This window comes from Drosophila sulfurigaster, chromosome 2R (genome assembly GCF_023558435.1).
Source record: "Drosophila sulfurigaster albostrigata strain 15112-1811.04 chromosome 2R, ASM2355843v2, whole genome shotgun sequence".
Taxonomy (NCBI): Eukaryota; Metazoa; Arthropoda; class Insecta; order Diptera; family Drosophilidae; genus Drosophila; species Drosophila sulfurigaster.
In genome coordinates, this window is record NC_084882.1 from 27,534,687 (window position 1) to 27,553,987 (window position 19,301).

The 19,301-nt window shown below is 38.8% G+C and overlaps 1 protein-coding gene across 12 annotated transcripts in view; it reads left to right on the forward strand.

The window, feature by feature from the left end:
- LOC133837777 (cubilin) overlaps positions 1-19,301 on the forward strand; it is a 62,591-nt gene that overhangs the window by 9,812 nt on the left and 33,478 nt on the right. For 11 of the 12 annotated variants that reach the window (XR_009893868.1, XR_009893867.1, XR_009893865.1 and 8 more), the window contains exons 2-4: positions 137-348; positions 4,928-5,132; positions 11,345-11,407. The gene's annotated coding sequence lies outside the window, so the exon portion shown is untranslated. The remainder of the gene's footprint in view (positions 1-136; positions 349-4,927; positions 5,133-11,344; positions 11,408-19,301) is intronic. The other variant, XM_062268637.1, reaches the window with a different exon arrangement.

Below are 19,301 nucleotides of genomic sequence, written 5' to 3' on the forward strand. Positions count from 1 at the left end.
AATTGACACAACAACAACAACAACAATAACAACAAAAGCAACAACTAAATAATAATCGTAATACTCGTGTGTGTGTTTGTGTTTTTGTGCGCAAAGTGCAGTGCTAATCCTTTTTTATAACGGCTTTATTCCAAAGGATTTTTGCAAATATTTGCCCCGAAGTGGAGGCAACATACACACACACATACACAAAAGTGCAGCAAACAGCAACAGCAACAATAAAAGTGTTCAGCAACAACATCATCATCATCATCAACTTCATCATCAACGACAACTACAACAATAAAAGCAACAACAGCAACATTCTCATCACAAAAGGATATTTTTAGGAGGCTGCAACAACTGCAGGTAATAATAAACATATTGTTAATAGCAATAAATAATAATAATTAGTTAACCCAACTAAACACAAAACACAAAAAAAAAGAATAAAAGTAAAGCGAGCGAAGAGCGTTGAGAAAAGTACTCAAAAGTGACAAAAATATATAAAAGAAAATGCGAAAAGGGCGTGTTGTGTCTTCAGCTGCTGCTCTCAGCATTCATGTGTGCGTCTGTCTCTGTGTGTGTGTCGGTGTTGGTGTGTGCGTGAGTGCGCTTTGTTGTTGTTATTTTCAGTGTGATGCTTTTTTGTAGAGTACATCATCAACTTGCTTTGGCTTTGGCTTTCGCATCGGCTTCGGTTGCGCCTCTTTACTTTGTGCGTAATAAAATTGATGATAAAATAAAAATGGATAATGGGCGATTTTCGGCTGCGGCTGCTGCGGCTGTCGCTGTCGCTGCCTCCATTCGCTGCCCGCTGCCTGCTGCCCGCCGTCGACGTCGACAGAGCGAAGAGCATCGTTCACCAACAAGGCAAAGGCAAAAGCAAAGCAAAGCTTGCGCCTCGCTCTCTCTCTCTCTCGGTCTTTCGGTCTCTTCGCCTCATGCTCTCTGCTGGCGTTTCCCGCTCTTTCATTTGCTTCCTGTATTGTGCTCTTTGTTGATACCGTTAAAGTTTGCGGGTTTATGTCGAGTGTATTAGGTGAAGGATGGCAAGGAGGAGGACGAGGAGGAAAGAAAAAGGGGAGAGAGGGGAAACACACACTGATAAGAATGCTGCACAGTTGTTAATGGCAACGTGGTGGCAACGCTTAAAACTGCTCTAAAAATTGCAAAATTTTAATCACGATAATGCGCCAAACAAATAAAAAAAGACAACACACACACACACACTCATACGTACAGTTGTTGTCTATGGCGAAGGCCATTAACATGGGCCAAGTGGGGAAGAATGGCTTTGTCGTCTGTCGCATAATTTGGGCATAGTATCGTATTTAGCTGGGTTAATTACCGAATATCGTGTTGATAGCTTAAGCGTTTCACGAGCTCGCTTCTCGCTTAATGTTTGTGGCCAACGTGTTTCCGGTAGTCGCATTTTAAAATGCTTGTCTCAATATCGCAGAATGACTCGTGATAAGGTTAAATATTTAATAGCATTTCTTTGCCTTACTCTCAGTCAATGTCTTTCTCTCTCTCTCTCTCCCTCTATTCTGTCTGTTTGTCTATCTCTTTCTCGGTCTGTCTGTTTGCTTTCGTCTCTGTCAACGCTTAAGAAAACTTTTGTGTGGCAATAATGACAATGGCAGCACAGTTTAGAAATAAATTAAAATTTCATTCAAGTGCTTTTCAGACAAAACTTTCTTAATTACAAATGTATTGCTGATGCTGCTGCTGCTGCTTCTTCTTCTTGTTTGAAGGAGTTTCGTTTTGTGCTTGTTGTGGAAAATAAGTTGCGCGCAAAAGTATGCTGTAAAATATTCGAAGCGCAAATGCAAATCGCATTTGTGGCGCCCGCCTGAAAGTATGCTGTAAAATATTTAAAAATTATATAACAAGTGCCTGCAAAATGGCCGACACACACACACACATACACATAGTATAAGCTGCATTTATTAGTTATGCGGCATTTTTTTTCATTTTTTTTTTAACTATGTTGATTTTGGCCTCATTGCCCAACGGCTTAAAATGGTTTTTGGTCGCTGGCCCGCACAGTGGCATGCAAAAATAATCAAGCCATGCACACAAATGGCACAATGCAAAACAAAAGAAGCAAACCAAAAAAAGAAGAGCATAAACGACAGCAAAAAAAAAAAGAAAACAATAACAACGAGGCGCGCAAACAAAAGCAACAAGCATTGCACTCAAACAAATACCTCAAGAACTCACACACACACATACACACACACAGACATGTGTAGGGGAAACCTGGAGCGCACTTGGTGTGCACTTAGATGAAAATGACAGCAACAGCAACAAGAAGAAGAAGAAGAAGAACTGTAACAGGCATGTCGAGTAATGACAGCAACAGCAGCCGCATTTAACAATGGGGGCACTGGCTAAGCAGCGGCCACGCCCACTCATGATGCCACCGGCAAGGCAGGCAAAGCGATGCGATGCGAGGCGAGTCTGTCATTCATTCATTCATTCATTCATGCGCTCCACTTGTGCAGCAAGCACACTGGACGTGCTCAGATGACTGCGAAAACCGAAAAAGGGGGGAGCATTGTTATTGTCGTTGTTGTTGTTGCTGTTGTTGCTGTTGTCACTGCTGTTGAGGCAACAACGACAACGACAACAACAAACACTTAAGTGGTCGCTTAGAGTGTGCTACGTTTTCTGTTCTGTTTATGAATAAAAAATAGTTATTTGCAAAACGTTTAGCAGCAGCAGGAGCAGCAGCACATTAAGCTGCAGGACCCAAAAGCCAACGGCAATATTACAATATCACATAAACGAGACAGAGAGAGAGAGAAGGACAGGGACAGAGAGATAAAGAGAGAGGGAGAGCGAGCGAGTTGCGAGTAGTTTAAGGCCAAGATACTTTTGTCTTTTTAATTAAATGTCAAAAAATGACACTGTACGCCATAAAGGAGCATCTTTATTTGACTTGCTGCGTGCGTGTATATCTGTGTGTGTGTTGTACCTGTGCGTGTGTGTGTGTGTGTGTGTGTGGCAATTCAATTGACGGCCTACGGCCGCAGAAGCGCACCCGAGAGTGCCATAAAGGGCGTACTCAGATGAGCCTAGATAATTGTTACGTCATTAAACGACGTCTGCAAAAAATTAAAAGCCAAAAGAAGCAGCGAGGACAACAAAACAAACAACTAACACACACACACACATAGAGAGTTAAAAGCGGGGCTAAAAATCAAGAGAATACAAAACAAATAATGAAATTGCAAGTCGCTGTGTGTTTGTGTATATGTGTGTTTTTGTTGCCTACTTTTTGTGCGCCTGCCACAATTAAATACAAATTTGCAGCGACATATGCGGCAAAGCGTAAACAAGCCAAGCATAAGCGAAATGGGCGAATGGCAAATGGCGAATAGCGAACACAGAACAGAGAACAGGGAACAGTGAACAGTGAACGGCAAACAGTGAACAGCAAAAGGTAAAAGTAAAAACAAAACCAACAACAAATGTTTGTGGTATGCGTTTGAGTATATAAAAAGGGCGACGCTAACAGCAGCCAAGGCAGCAGCATCTTTCACAAAACGAATTCGCTGCGTTCTCACGCTCTCGCTTGCTCTCTTTATGTTGCGCCTCTCTTTTGCGTTGGTGTACGCCAAGCAGCGCAGTCGCTTTGGACGCTCTCTTTTGCTGTGTGCTGCGCTCTCGCTCTCCCTCTCTGCCTGGCTTCGTTTGCCACTGCGTGTGAGTGTGTTTGTGTGCGGTCGCTGTCGCTGTCGCTGCCGACGCTGCTTATTTGGCAATGTCAATGTAACTTTTATCCAACTGCCGCTTCAGTGGTTTCTTTTACTGCAGCGAGCAGCGGAGGAGCAGCGCTGCCTCGCCTCAGCTGCCGTTTCTCAGCCCACGTTTTCAGAGTTGTCGTTTTAGGCGCTGATTTAAATGCTGCTGATAAGGCGGCATTATGATTCGAACAGTTCAGCTACAGCAGCAACATTCGCATAACACGTTCAGCTTTTGTCTATGTATGTGTGTGTGACTGTGTGTGAAAGTAGTTGTAGCTGTGCCTTCAGGCGCATAAGTTTACAATTGACTTTTAACGATATGATACACACATGTGTGTGAGTGAGTGTGAGTGTGTGTGTGCGTCTGCTCTCTGCTTGTGTGAGTGTGTGTGCGTTGCGCGCGAATTTATGTTTTATCATTTATTGTTAGTGGAACGTGCAGACGTCAGCCCAGCCACGCCCCGTGTCGCCATTTTGTTGCCATGCCTCTGATTGCTGTTGCTGTTTGGTGTTTGCTGCTGTTGTTGCTGCTGTGATAATATGCTGCGCCTTTGTTTTCGCAGCAATAAAAATTGGTTGTAATTTAGTCGCCTCTGCCTCACGCTCTAATCGTGCGCATGTGTGCTCTGTCTATGTGTGTGTGTGTGTGTGTGTGCGTGGATTTTGTTGTTATTGTTGAGATTGATACGCGTTTGCTTTGCGCTTTTGTTGTTTGTCTATCTCGAAGTCGACGTCGATTTCTTCCTCTGTCTGTCTGTCTGTCTGTCTATAGCTTACCAATTAATTCCATTGATATGTGTGCTTTATTCTTTCTGCGTTTTGCGTTGTGTTTGTATTGCATACTTTGCGGCTGCCCGCAATTTGCATATCCTTTTGGCAATTATGGTGCTTTTGTTACGTGAGCCGCATAATTGACCAGCTATGTAGCTACAACACAATATTGCCTCAATCCCCGCCTACATCTCGAGCATATTTACGAATGCAATGAATATATATGTATATATATATTCTATATATTCAAGCAGATAGCTGAAGCGTACAAACGACAAGGATCGTTGCTTTTTATGCGCGGCCAATTCGCATTTTGCAGCTACTTCAATTGCTCGTTCTACTTCTTTTACATTTCTCTAGTTTCGTTTTTTTTTTCTCTCTTTCGCTCTCTATTTATCAGTCACATTTCGTTCTCGTTGCAGCTGGCAATTTCAACATTGGAACAAAAGACTTTCTTCCATTCAACGTTTTTGTGTTTTTTATTTTACATTTTTTGTTGTTTTCATTTTGGTTTTGTTTTTTGTGTTTTTGGCACAACTGAAGCAATTAACTGAAAATGTAGCGCTGCCAAAGGACATGGCCAGAGTGGAACAGCAAATGCGATGCCATGCAACGACAAGCATAAATGTAAGTAGAACTCTGACTCTGACTCTGACTCCGACTCTGACTATAACTATAACTCTGACTATAACTATGAGAAATGCGAGGGTGGTGAGGGGGCGTGTCGCTTGGCTAATTGCATTGGTTATGCGCAGCAACAAGAGTCAATAGAGACACATTGAGCACACACACACTCACACTCACACTTACACACACACACTCACACTTACACACACACACTCACACTTACACACACACCCACGACTCTGGCGCCAATGCTGAAAATGCTCTTGTGAAATGCAATTCAGTTTCATTTGCTTTCAATTTTCTGCAACCTCGCGCTAATTTTGCGTCTACTTCAGACTGTTTGCTTCATCCGTCCGTCTGTCGTCTGTCGTCTCAGTCTCTCTGCTCGTCTCACATTATTAAAAATCTTTCGCTATGTATGTGTGTGTGTGTTTACTTTCCTTGCTACAGGCATTTGCTATTCCGATTCTTTTGCTCGTTTCTTCATTCTTCATTCTTATGTGCGAAGCAGCTTTTGCCTTTTGTGAGCGCTGCACTAATCAACTGATATGAATGCATCTTTGGCTCGTCAGCCTCTGGGCTGTAAGAAGGACATGCCTCTAGGCGAACTTACTTATTGAATAGCCACAGAGATACATTGTATTCACTGGTCATTGTGTGGAAGGTCCTTAAAGTAAATAAAAAGTAGCGATTGTTGGGAAATTTAGTTAAAAATGCGTAAAGTCAATTTATATATTTTATTTGATATTCTCTTTTTTGCTTGACGTCTTTTAAAAATTCCACTAATTAGAAGAGAGTTCTTTAAAGGTCTTAAGCGGCAACAACTATTCGATTTTACCAAAAAGATATTATATTTTGAAACACGTTCAAAAGTAGATCGATTTTTACAATATAAATGTTCTAATCTGCATTATAGGAAATGCGGCAATAAATTCTTAAAATGCATCACATTAAACTACAAAAAGAAAGTAAATATATGCCAAAGACTATAGTTGGTATATTAATATACTATAAAAATTCCATATAGTACAAAATATGCCATATAGTACAAAGCAAAACATAGTCTTAAAATATACCGAATATTGGTATATTAATATACCAATTCTGTTGAAAAAAATAACATAGAGTACCAGATTGTCAACCAAATCAACTATGATTATATTTTTAAAATGCATCACATTAAACTAAAAAAAAATGTAAATATATACCAAATAATACAATTGGTATATTAATATACTATACAAATGCTGTATAGTACAAAATATGCCACAAGTAAGAAATCTGTAGTAAGATCCACTATAAGATACCTGCTAGAAAGCAATACATAGTCTTAAAATATACCGAAGACTATAATTGGTATATTAATATACCAATTCTGTTTAAAAAAAATACCATAGCGTAACAGATTGCCAACCAAATCAGCTATAATTATATTCTTAAAATGCATCACGTTAAACTACAAAAAAATATATATATACCAAATACTATAGTTGGTATATTAATATACTATACAAATGCTATATAGTACAAAATATGCCACAAGTAAGAAAGCTGTAGTAAGATCCACTATAAGATACCTGCTAGAAAGCAAAACATTCTTAAAATGTATCAAATTAAAATAGAAAATAATTTTAAAATATACCGAAGACTATATTTGGTATATTAACATACTATTCTGTTAACCAAACCAACTATGACCCAAGTGCAGCAGCCGTTTTTTCTTACATAAAATTCTTTCTTAACTCACTTTCACAATTTTAATCTGATTTCTTTACATTTTATGCATTTTGATATATTTAAATTAATTTGGTTGTACATAAAAACAATACAAAATAACTAAGTAAATAAATGCCCGAAGTCTTAAGCAGCTTAACTCAAATCCTCAAACTAGTTTTCCTATAAAAGAAAACTAGTCATATTCAATTTTTAAGTGCAAAAATTTGTTACAAATCTTGTCGCACACTCAAAAAGCTGTGCTTAAAGGCAAACAACGGCCAAAATTGAGACACAAAATTGTGCTTGCTTTGGCTCTTTTAGCACCTCATATTGTTAAATTTAAATTTGATTGGGTTTTTCCTTTTAATATCACGTGCTGTGTCGTTTCGCTATTGCTCCTGCTCCTCCTTCTCCTGCTGTTGCTGCTGTCGCCTGTCCAAATCAATTTAAGAACTTTTATGCGCATCCTTTTACCTGGCGCTGCAGCAAGGACAATGGAAAATGTAAAATGATGATGGCACGACAGCAAAAAACAACAGCGTTAATAGTTAAACTGGATGCCAAGTACAAGATTGTTAACACACAGCGGGCGAAACAAAAGGCCAAAAACATCAAATGCATAACATTCTTTGTCGATAGCTGCTGCTGAGTATCCTGAGAGTGTCCTGGCGAATGGAGCCAAATGTGCATTGGGGTGGCTGTTGACGCTGCGGCAAAATGCTTCTGGAGGATGATGCTGCTGTTGTCTGTAGAGCTGTTGTCTGTGGCTGTTTGGGTGTTTGGGTGTTGGCTGCATTTCAAATGCCAGGCAATGATGCATTAAATCGAAACGAGCTAAACACGGCGACAGACTTGGAGTGTGGGCGTGGCCAAATGGACATTGCTTGCTCAGCAGCAGCAGCAGTAGGCGGAAGCGGAAGTTGACACAAAGGCTGCTCTTTACAGCTGAAGGCGTTGGCTTGTCTTAAACGAGGTAACGAGCAGCAAAGCAGATCTCTCTCTCTCTGTATGTGACCTTATTTTGCATGTGACACACGCCCCCAACGTGCCATGGATACCTGAGCAAAAGGCGCATCGCGTCGCATCGCGTTGCTTTGCTTCGTTGCACTTGCTGCCCACTTCCTGCTGCTGCTCCTTCAAATACTTTGTGTGTTGGCCGTGTGTAAGCCATGCATCATGTGACACGGCACGTAAATTCGTAATAAATTTGGAATTATGTGCACACAACGTGCGCCTTTGCTCTGGCTTGCTCCGGCTTCTGGCTGCTGCTTCATCTTGCGGCGAAGGCCAAGTAATTTGCAACTTGCACTTTGATAATTTATGTTGCATACATCGAGGCGCACAATCATACTTCATTGTCACACGACTTTTTCAATTTGTAGCCCTGTAAGAGAGAGAGAGAGAGAGAATGGAAGAAATGAATTAAGTTTATCTCTAACTTTTGCTGTTACAATTTTTGTTATCACGCTTTGTCACACCACACACAAAAACCAAACGTTGATTAACGACTCTGGAAAGCTGTTCGGTGTTTAAACTGTCTAATGACTCTCTCATTAAAGCGTCATTCATCGAACGGCTGCTGTCAATTTCAACTGTGTTGCAACTGCCAAACAAATCAGCTGACAGTTACAATTGATTTTCCCGCTTGTTTGATTCTCAATTTCGCTGCCAATTCGATTTGCCAAATTGCCTCCTCTCTCTCCCTCTCTGTGTCTTTCTCTTTCTACCTCTGAGAGTATTGTGCGTTTGTGCTGCATTTGCATTTCGATTTACATTTGCATTTGCATTTAGTTGCTGTCACTAGAAAACAATAAACTCAAATTGCAATAACAGAATCGTATATTCACGTATGTTGGCAACATCAATTGATAAGAAGAAGACGTTGCTTTAATTGAAATTGCACATTTAATTCGTACAGAAACAATTTGAACTTGAATTAGTTTAATTGTCTGTGATTGAGCAAAGTCTAAATTGAGTTGTAATGTGTGGTTTGTGCTCAAAGCTGCTGCAGTTATTTAAATTGTTTGCGAAAACAATTACTATTTATTTTGTTGACTGCTTTGCAGCAATGTTGTTCTTATTCTATAGCAAAATCTCTTATGTAATTCTAAATTGCATTCTAAAATGTTTCATCAATTGATTTATTTATTTTCTGTGCCTACTCAAATATGCTAAGTCATCGCAATTTCACTTTATTTGCTACTATTTTCTTTTGCTATCTGTATGTAAATGGTTAAAAAGTAAATCTATTATATTATATAATGTTTTAAGTATGCGAAAATATTTTTATTGGTTGAATTCATTATTTTAAAGTCTTTCTATGTGTTTTTTTGTGAACTACTTTAAATTCATATTGTTCTAAATTTATTTTAAAGTTCGATAATGTTTTTATCATTTCAAATCATTCTTTTTAAGTAATTCTATTTATTTTGTCGACAACTTTCAATCCATGTTGCTCTAACCTTAAATTAAAATATAACTTTTAATAAGAACATATTTTGTGTAATGTTTTTAGTATACTAAAAAAGTTTTATTATATCTCTACTATGCATATTCCAAGTGTTTATAGTATTTATTAGTCCAAAGTATCAGCAAACATAATTTCATTTTCTTATTTTCTATTTCATTTTTATATACATAAATAATCTAAAAATGATTCGTGATTTCAAATAAATATAAGAGCATCTTCTAGTCGCATAAACTCTCTCCACACAATTGCAATTTGCTTATTTTCATTTGCTATTTGTTTGTTGACACTATAAATAGTTAATACGTGAAATAAAATCGTTTGTTAATAATAAATGAAAGGACATACACAATGGCTCATTTTGAAATATTCATTACATTTGTTACATTGTTTGATTGAGTATTGTGTGTAAATTTACAACTCGAGAGAACAGCTGCCCCTCAACAAAATAAACTGACAACGACGGTGTTAAATGCGATTTATATAATGTGGCAAAAATGTTGGCAAATGCAAAGTGGCAGCACGCTTGCTTCCCCCTCCTCCCTTCCTTCTCCTTCACTTCCTCCTCCTCGTCCGCCTTCCTCAACTTGTTTGAGCTGAAAAATTGATTTAATTTTGACGCTTGAAAATTGCATTAAATTCACTGACTTGGCGTTGATATCATTATCGAGCCCATGATGCCATTATTGCGGCAAATTCGCGCGCTGGTCAAAGGAAACTTTAAATGCATTATCATATTCTAATTGTTGTCTGTGTGTTTGTGTGAAATTCGAAATACAGTCGCGGTTGCCAGGCTCCATTGATTTGGCATTTTGCATTTTGCGGTTATCGGGGCGCAACGTTTTGGCAGCCACTGTGCGCCGTTTGTGGAATTAGTTTGGTTTTTATCCAACACAAAACAACAACAGCAACCATTTGAAACAATTTCATTTGGCACGCACGGCAGATGGACAAAGCAAGAGAGACACAGAGAGGGAAAAAGGGGGAGGGGCTCAAACGATGCGGGTTAGAATGCCATTCTAATCGGATTTTGTTTGCAGCTGTGGCCAAAGCTGGCAACAAAACAAAAGCTTTTGCCAGCAAATTGATATCAAAAGGAATTTGGCAGTGCCCATTTTTTTGGGGGGGCCTACGCTGCGTATGCGCAATTGCATAAGCTGCGAATCGTTAGTTTTGATCGAACTACATTTATAAATGCAGCTAGCCACATAAATGCAATTCTTAGACCGAAATGGGGTGAAAAACTCTTTTTTGTTACCTTCACTCGACTTGGCTTTTAAAGTGTTGTCTGGGAATTGTTAGAGAGCCGCAGACACGCACAATGAAATGGCACAGGAAAAGCAGTTAAAAAGGCGAGCAAGCGACGACGAGTCGAGAAAAGAAAGGATGGAGGAGGGAAAAAGGAAAACAACATAAAATAAATGTAATAAATTTTAAACATAGAGATGATAAATTGCTCTGGGAGTTGGCTAAAAGTGCTGCCAATGCTACCAGGCAAACTCTCTCTCTCTCGCTCTCTCTCTCTTGCTTCATCTCCTCCATTTTTACAATTTGTTTGCGGCTTCACTTGTCCCTCACTTGCCACAGCCACTGCCACACATGTAGCTTCTGGCTTCTCGCCCCGCTCAGCTGTCTTGGCTTTTGGCATTTTTATCTATTTGCACGCATACTTTGCTGTCGCTGTTTAATGCTCTTCGCTCTCTCTTCTCGCTTTGGAAATTGATTTGATGCTGCTTCGCTGCTATTTATTTTTTCGACACACCCAAAACAACTTTTGCTTTAGCAGCTTCAGCTTCAGTTTCAGCTTGTAAACTTTAGCTCTAACTTCCGGCGCCAAAGTCTCATTAAAGTTGCACAAGCTCGCAAAGTCCTGTCAGCCATTAAGTTCACATGCAAACTGCAAAACTCGTCCCGCTGACCCCCTCCCTCAAAATGCAGTTCACTCGAGTTTAACTTGTGTATCTTTATCTCACTCACTCACTCACTCACTTACTTAGTTTCCTTCCCTTTTTTATTTTGTTGCTTGCAGAAACTTGGCAGATTCCGTGATTAGGACGTGGTGTACCCAAGCGCTCTAAATGCAGACGATATGGTGAGTATATACGAGCATGTTCATATATAATCAAGTGCCTCAAATCCCTGAAATTGAATTCCAAAATAAGCATACACTTTTGTCCTTTCAACGGCTAACTTTTTATACCCTCTACCCATTGGGTAGAAGGGAGTTACATTCTTGTGCTTTGACGAATTGTTTGTCACAGGACGAAGGAGGCATCTACGGTCTCATATTCTTGATCAGCGTCAACAACCGAGATTATATATTGTAGTTATGTCCGTGTGTCCAGTATATTTTGTGCTTTGTAGTATATTTTGAACGGAGTAGTATACCAAATATACATCTCGGTATATTTCACTAATACAGGACTCAATGATAAAATGTACCGAAAGTAATATACTAAAATACCAAAATATATATTTGAGTAATGTCTTACTTATTGGTAGAATATATCAAATATACCATAATATAAAATACATAAATATACTACAGAAATGCTAGAATATACCGAGTTTAATATGTATGAAATATACCGAAATGTATATTTCGTAATATTTCATAATACAAAAGTACATTTCGGTATATACCGAGTTTAATATGCTAAAAATATACTAAAATATACCGAAATGTATATTTGGTATGTCGCTATGCTACTACATTCATAATACCAAAAGTACATTTCGGTATATTTCAGTAATACATCACATTACTGTTAAAATATGACAAATTTAATAAACTAAAAATACTGAAATATAGCGAAATGTATAGTTGGTATGTCAAAATACTACTACATTCAAAATATAACCGACAGACGGTCAAAAATAGTTTACCGGGTATCTCGCAGTCGAGGACAATTTCAAACTTGTTACCGCTTGTCTGTGAGACGATGATGTAAGGCGACTGAACTCAACTCAAACTCAAATTTAAACTCAAATTCAAACTCAAACTATGTGTGTGAGTGTTACTTGGGGCCATTTTGGACATTTTGGCCACTTTGGTGCACTGGGGATGGGAAGAAGGGAGGGAGAAGTTAGTCGTAGATTCTTGTTGATATGCTGCTAACTTAATGCCCAGAGCACACAGAGCTCATGCATTACGCATACGCCGCATATGCCCCGAACTATTAGCAAGCGCATTGCATATTTATGCAGTGAAGCATTTTGCAGTTTTTGACATGTGCAATGGCATTGCATAACGAAACGAACTACAATATATATCTCGGCATGAATGTGGATGCTGATAAAAACGCTGAGCTACAACGTTTTCTAATTAAAAACTACAAATTATTTTCAAGCATAATGAGTGCACAGTGTCGCAGTGTGTAAGGCTGGCAATTTAAGCTGAATGTGTGTGTGCAACAAAAGCCAAATTTAAATTACCATTTGTCATAAAGGCAGCAACAGCAGCAACTAACATACAGTGGCAACAACACAACACAACTGCAACACACACACACACACACACATGTGTCGTCTCGCTAATTTCCACAGCCAACTTGCAGATGATGATTATGTTGCTGTTGCTGTTGTTGTTGGGTTGAGCTCAACTCGATGATGATGATGATTGCGTTGAAGTTGTGCCTTGGCTTTGGTGTCGTCCTTTGCTGCCAGCCCATGCATGCCACATGCAACTCGACTGCGAGGCAGCCAGGCAGCCAGTCTGGCATGCATGACTGCTTGCCACGCCCATGCCCACCTCACTCCGCCCAACGCCCACGCAACGCAAATGCATCATGCTGCAATAACTCTGCTGACAAAATAACAAACGAACGACGACGAAAAAAAAACAGAAACGACACAAAATGCATTCGTATGACAGCGCCAAAGAATTCATATATTTATACAGTCTGTTGTTGTTGTTGTTGATGTTGTTTTTGTTGCTGTTGCTACTGTTGCAAGTATAACAGTTAAGCAGCATGCCACGCCCACAGTGTCGCACGACTCGCGCATTGAAATGCATACGCATTGTGTGGCATTAAGCATGCGGCTTTAGTCGGATTGTCACAGTGGCAACGGCAAAACGGAAATGACAACAGCATGCAGAGCAGCAACAGCAACAGCAATAGCAACAGCCACAGCAATAGCAAGCAATAGCAACAGCAGCATATACGCATTCGCATCTTGTTTAATCTTGTCGAGCTGAGTGCAGTTACTCAGTCTTCTAGTCAGTTTGCTTATCAGTCTGTGCGGTCGACATTTCAGACAGTTTATTAGTTTTGCAGACAGTCTTCAGCTCTTTTAGTCTTGAATATTACAGTTGTGTACTCAGTTATTCAGTATGTTGTCTTCCTTTTAGATATGTCTTACTATCCTCAATCTTCTTATTAGATCTTTATAGCTAGTAACTCATCAAGTTCATTTAGAAATCACTTATCCATAGAGAGTTCTTTCGTCTAATAACTTTATCATATCAATCAATCAAGTGTTTTCAATCGTCAATATATGCAGATATACTGAAAGTTGGAACTTGGTTTGATTGACAGGTTGATGACTGAAAAAGGTAATATTGTTATATATTATGAAATATATCATGCTGCCAAATGATTTCTTGACCACTTGATTGACAGGTATATATCAGTACAAAAATATTCTTAATTCAATGACTGATTATCTGTACTGAGATTAATCTGTCAATCAAGTTGGCAAGCTAACATTTCAATCAGTTTTTTGTTTCTGTTTCTATCAGATCAATCACTTCAGATAAATCAGTTCTATTATTTAATAAGTATTATATAGCCATCAATTTGTTTCTTAGTTAATGCGTTTGCCAATCAATCAACCTTACAATCAAACTGTCAATCACAAATCATCAAACACGCAATCAGTACTTGGCCTAACAATTAATCATACTCATTTTCTTTCCATTGTCAATCAATAACTATTCTAGTAATTGTTTGATGATTGTTATTCAATCATCAAACCATTTATTCAGTTAGTCTGTGTGTCAGTCAATCAACTGCTCAATCCCGCAATTCAATCTACTTGTTGTTAGTCAATTTGTGATATTAATAGATTATGATTCTTATTCAATCATCAATCTACTTGTTGTTAGTCAATTTGTCTGTCAATCAACTGCTCAATCCCGCATTTCAATCAATTTATTAAACAATCTAAACAGTGCATTAATCCTTCCGTTGCCTCAACTCAATCACAACTTTAGCCTAACAATTGCCTGGTCTCTTCATCTAAACCACAATTGTTTACGTCGTCATTCAGTCTTTCAAGCAATTGCTCAATCAGTCGTAAGTAATTATCAATCAGTGCATACCAAACCAAATGTATCAGCTTAGTAGACAATCTGCTAGTCGGCCTAATAGCCAATTTTGCAGTCGGTTTCTCGTTCAATTGCTCAGTCAATTCTGCCAGCAGCTAGTCAGTCAGTCGCTCACTCATTCGCCCAGTTGGTCATTCCCGCCAGCTGTCAGTGTTGACGTCAATCATTTTCGTTTTTGTTTTTTGTGCGCTGCAACCAGTCAGAGCTGGTTCCGTTTCCTGTCGCTGTCGCTGTCTCTGCATCGTTTTGGGTCTAGCAAATTTATGCAACCACAACGAGGGTGCAATGCAATGCATGGACAACAACAACAGCAACAACATCAGCAACTTGGCATTCCCTAGTTAAAGTTGTTGGTGGAGTTTTTGTGCGCTGCAACAGCCGCAATTTGTTGCAGGCAATTTTTGCCAGCTTGCCATCTCTGGTGTCTCTGCTTCAAAGGCAGCGGCATCTCAACTCCCTGCAGTTGCAACTGGACAAAACTGGAATTTCATGATGAGTGCATGAAATGTGCGATGCTCTTCAGCTTTCTCTGCTATTTTTATGACTTGATCGCAAAGCACAAAGATTGCCCCCAAAAAGTATGCTATAAATTTTGCAAAACGAATTTTCATAGTTGCCGATGGATTGTACTTTGTTTGAGTCTGAGTCAACTATTCAATATTTCACTATTTGCTACTCACTTCGAGCAAATAATGTTCAATATTTACAACTTTTGGCCATATGGCAGCCAAGGCAACGACGACAAGGCTTATGGCTTATGACGACGACGGCTTCATCAATTGAACTCCCCAAGCGATGTTGTTATGTCAGCTATTTGAATATTCATATGTTCAGTTTACGATTGAAGGCTGACTGACGACTGTTTCTTCGATATGTCAGCAAGTGTATTTGTGATGTCGGTGTGCAAGTTGTTGTTCTTTCTCATTTTTATGCTGCTTGCTTACTTGGCAATCTCTCTTTTTCGCTCGCTGTGTTTTTCTGCGCTTACTTTGAAGTGGTTTCTGCGCTTTAGTTGCCTCTAATTGGCTGCGGCTGCATTTTAATTTTTTCTCAGCTTTCCATTTTTTTGTTTTGTGCGCTGTTTCCATTGTTTTTATATTCTTTTTCTTCGGTTGCAGCAGCATCAGCAGTTGCAGTTGTGGCTTTAACTTTAAACGAAACCCACACAGATAAATTGTCCAATGCCCAAACTGGTCAGGGTTATAATTACACTCCAAATGGCTTTTTCTCTCCATCTCTCTCTCTCTCTCTCTCCTACTCTTTCGCTCTCGTTGTGTGGTTTCACTGTGAATGCATTGCGTGAAACGTAATTACAAAAAATACTAATGGTAACCGAGTGGCAGTAACAGTCAGCACATCAAATATAAACATTGCGACAGTCGTAAAACAAGATACAACAACAACAACAACAGCGATACGTATGAGCAAATGTGTGTATAGGTGTGGGTGTGAGTGTAAGTATGTATGTGTGTGTGACACACAACAGCAACACCTTCACATTGTGACAAACATTGCAGAATAACAAAACAAATTGTTGGGTTTTTTTTTTCTTGCTGTCGCTTTTCACTCTCGCATTGCAATTAAAATCAACAACTTTATATTTATGTATGTGCAGTCTGCATGTGTGTGTGTTTGTGTGTGTTGCTTGTATGCAAAATAAACAATTATGTGGCAACTGTTTTGCTGCACTCGCAGTCGCATCAAAAGACGAGACGAGACTCGCGTTCTCGCTTCTCGCTTGTGACTTTTACTGTCCGCTTTCAGTTTGTTGCGCACGCTGCCTCAATTATTTAGCAGGACACACATTTTTACAGGTGCGTCACACCCACACACCCACACACACACACACTCACACATGCATGTATGTGTGTGTGTACAAACACGTACTGACATTAATGGACGCTGTAGCAATGTTGAAATGCCACAGGAAGTAACCGCAAAGCCAGCGACAGACTCGACAACTCAGCAACTGTTCTCCTCTCCCTCTGCTTGCTGACAAGCAACATAAGCACACAAATACACACAGACACACACACACACACACACATGCATGTCTCACATTCACCTAGTTACGCATATGTCCTGATGACATTAGTGCAGCATTGCAGACATTTCGACGAAGCAAAACGAAAAATTACAACTGGACCAAAAGGGGAGAAATTGCCAGAGAGAGACAGAGAGAGGGAGGGAGAGAGTGAAGGGTGGCTGTGAATATTTTTTTTGGGGGCCAATTTTGGGCCAAAGGACACTCGAATGCGTTAACAGCAAGTCACATGTGTGCCACACACACACACACACACACACACACTTTGAAATTTTACGTTGATTACGAGCACTTTATGCTTCCGTGTTACGTGTGGGCGAATGTCCTACGTATCCGCATCCGCATCTCTAGCTCTGTCTGTGTGTGTGTGTGTGTGTGTATCTGTGTCTGTGTCTGTTTGCCATCAGCTGAACATGACAATGACAACTATGCGCTCGTTTATTGTTGCAATTTTTACTTTATTATCAGTGTCTGTAATCGGCACAAGGACGACTCTTCAAGTCTCGTCACACACTCCATTTTGTTAGATAACCCTAGAGTTCTTTCACTCCCATCTCTCTCTCTCCTCCTCTCTCTCTCTCTACTCTGTCGCTGTAACAAATTTGCTGTGATAAATGTTCGCTGCCTGAGAATGTGGGCGTGGCTAGGCTAATCCATTGCACTTGAAGATAATTTATTATTATTCACAGCTGAAAGCGTTATGATACGCCAACTGATATTAGTTATGGCCGTAACATGTGCTAAAAGCTCCTCTAGCTAATAACTCAAATTTAAGGGCGGCAAAAGCTTCTCTCACACGTTTACAATAACGAGCCTGAGAGCTTTTCGTGTAAAATTACAAAACAGGAAACGAGAGTGCAAAACTTGGCTAACTTTGTATTTGACACAAAAGCTTGTGCTTGTTAACTTTTGTAAGCGAACAAAAGCTTTGATAGCAAGTAAATGTTAACTGTCGACAGTTAACAGTTAACAGTAAACAGTTAACAGTAAACAGTTAACGGATAAAAGATAGAACTGTTAACTGTTTGAATTATATTGATAAGATATTGATAATGATAGTAACTTAGAAAGCAAAAAAGTAGAGAATTTCAGAAATTTTTTTAATAGTTACAATTTCTTTAGTATTCAAAATAAATAGTAACTTAGCAAGCTAAAAAGTAGGGAATTAAAAAAATTGATTTAAATTTTAAATATCATATTTGAGAACTGTAATTGTCAGTGACTATAATCTATCACCATTATTTATTAGCTGTAGCTAAGAAAAAAATTAAACTAATGAAATAAAGTAGAAAGTTATAAAAATATCATATTAGAAAATTACAATTTATTCGTGGCTTAGAACGTAAAGAAATAAATACAATTAACGGAGAATTAAAAAAAAGAGTCGTAATAATAAATAATCACATTCGAATACATAATACTTATACAGATATTATTTTAGAAACTTTTGGAATTATTTATCTCGCAGTGTCTAGAAATGAACAGAAATTAATAAAATGGACAGACTCAAAGCCGAAGAAAGTTTTCAAAAGGAATGCTGTAATAATAATGTTTTTATCAAAATCAGCTCAAGCTGAATTTCAATCAGTTCCTCCTATAAATCATTTATTACCAAAAGAATAAAAGCAAACAGCTAGCAAATAACTTGTAATTACTTTTTTCATAATGCTCCACGTATTAAAGCACAAAAGTCAACTTTCTGCCGTTGACATTGAACACAACACAACACAATCAAAGTATAGTAATTTGGTAATACTGTAAATGTCTGCTGAAAGCATCCATTAGGTTGATTTAACAAGTTCAGCTTTAAATTGCATGTATAAACATTTAAAAAAAAAGAGACGAATTCAAAGAAATAAGCCGCCGGCAATGGCAAATAAAAAAGAAAAGCAGAATAAAACCCTCATTTGAGACAAGAAGTGGTCTAACGAAACGTCAAAGGATTGCCCCGTTGGCCATCGCCATCGCCACTGGAAATTGATTAAAAAAAGAAGTATCGCAGATGGCAGATAACCTAAATACACAGAGCATGAGAATGAGAATGAGAGAATCAACCAAATGTTGATGTTGTTTTTATACCCGCTACCCATAGGGTAGAAGGGTATTATAACTTTGTGCCGGCAGGAAATGTATGTAACAGGTAGAAGGAGGCATCTCCGACCCTATAAAGTATATATATTCTTGATCAGCGTCAACAGCCGAGACGATATAGCCATGTCCGTCTGTCCGTCTGTGTGTCTGTGTGTCTGTCCGTCTGTGTGTCTGTCCGTCCGTCCGTATGAACACCTAGATCTCAGAGACTATAAGAGATAGAGCTATAATTTTTTCGACAACATTTGTTATGTTTGCACGCAGATCAAGTTTGTTTCAAATTTTGCCACGCCCCTTCCGCCCACGCAAATCAAAAAATCGAATAACAAGCGTAATTTTAAAGCTAGAGTTACGAATTTTGGTATATATAATAATTACTATAGTAGTTATGATTCCTGAAAATTTGGTTCAGATCAGATAAAAATTGTCGAAGTTATTAAAGAAATACTTTTGTATGGGCAAAAACGCCTACCTACTAGGGGTCTTAGTTACTTTTTCTGACAATCTGGTATATTGTGCCGT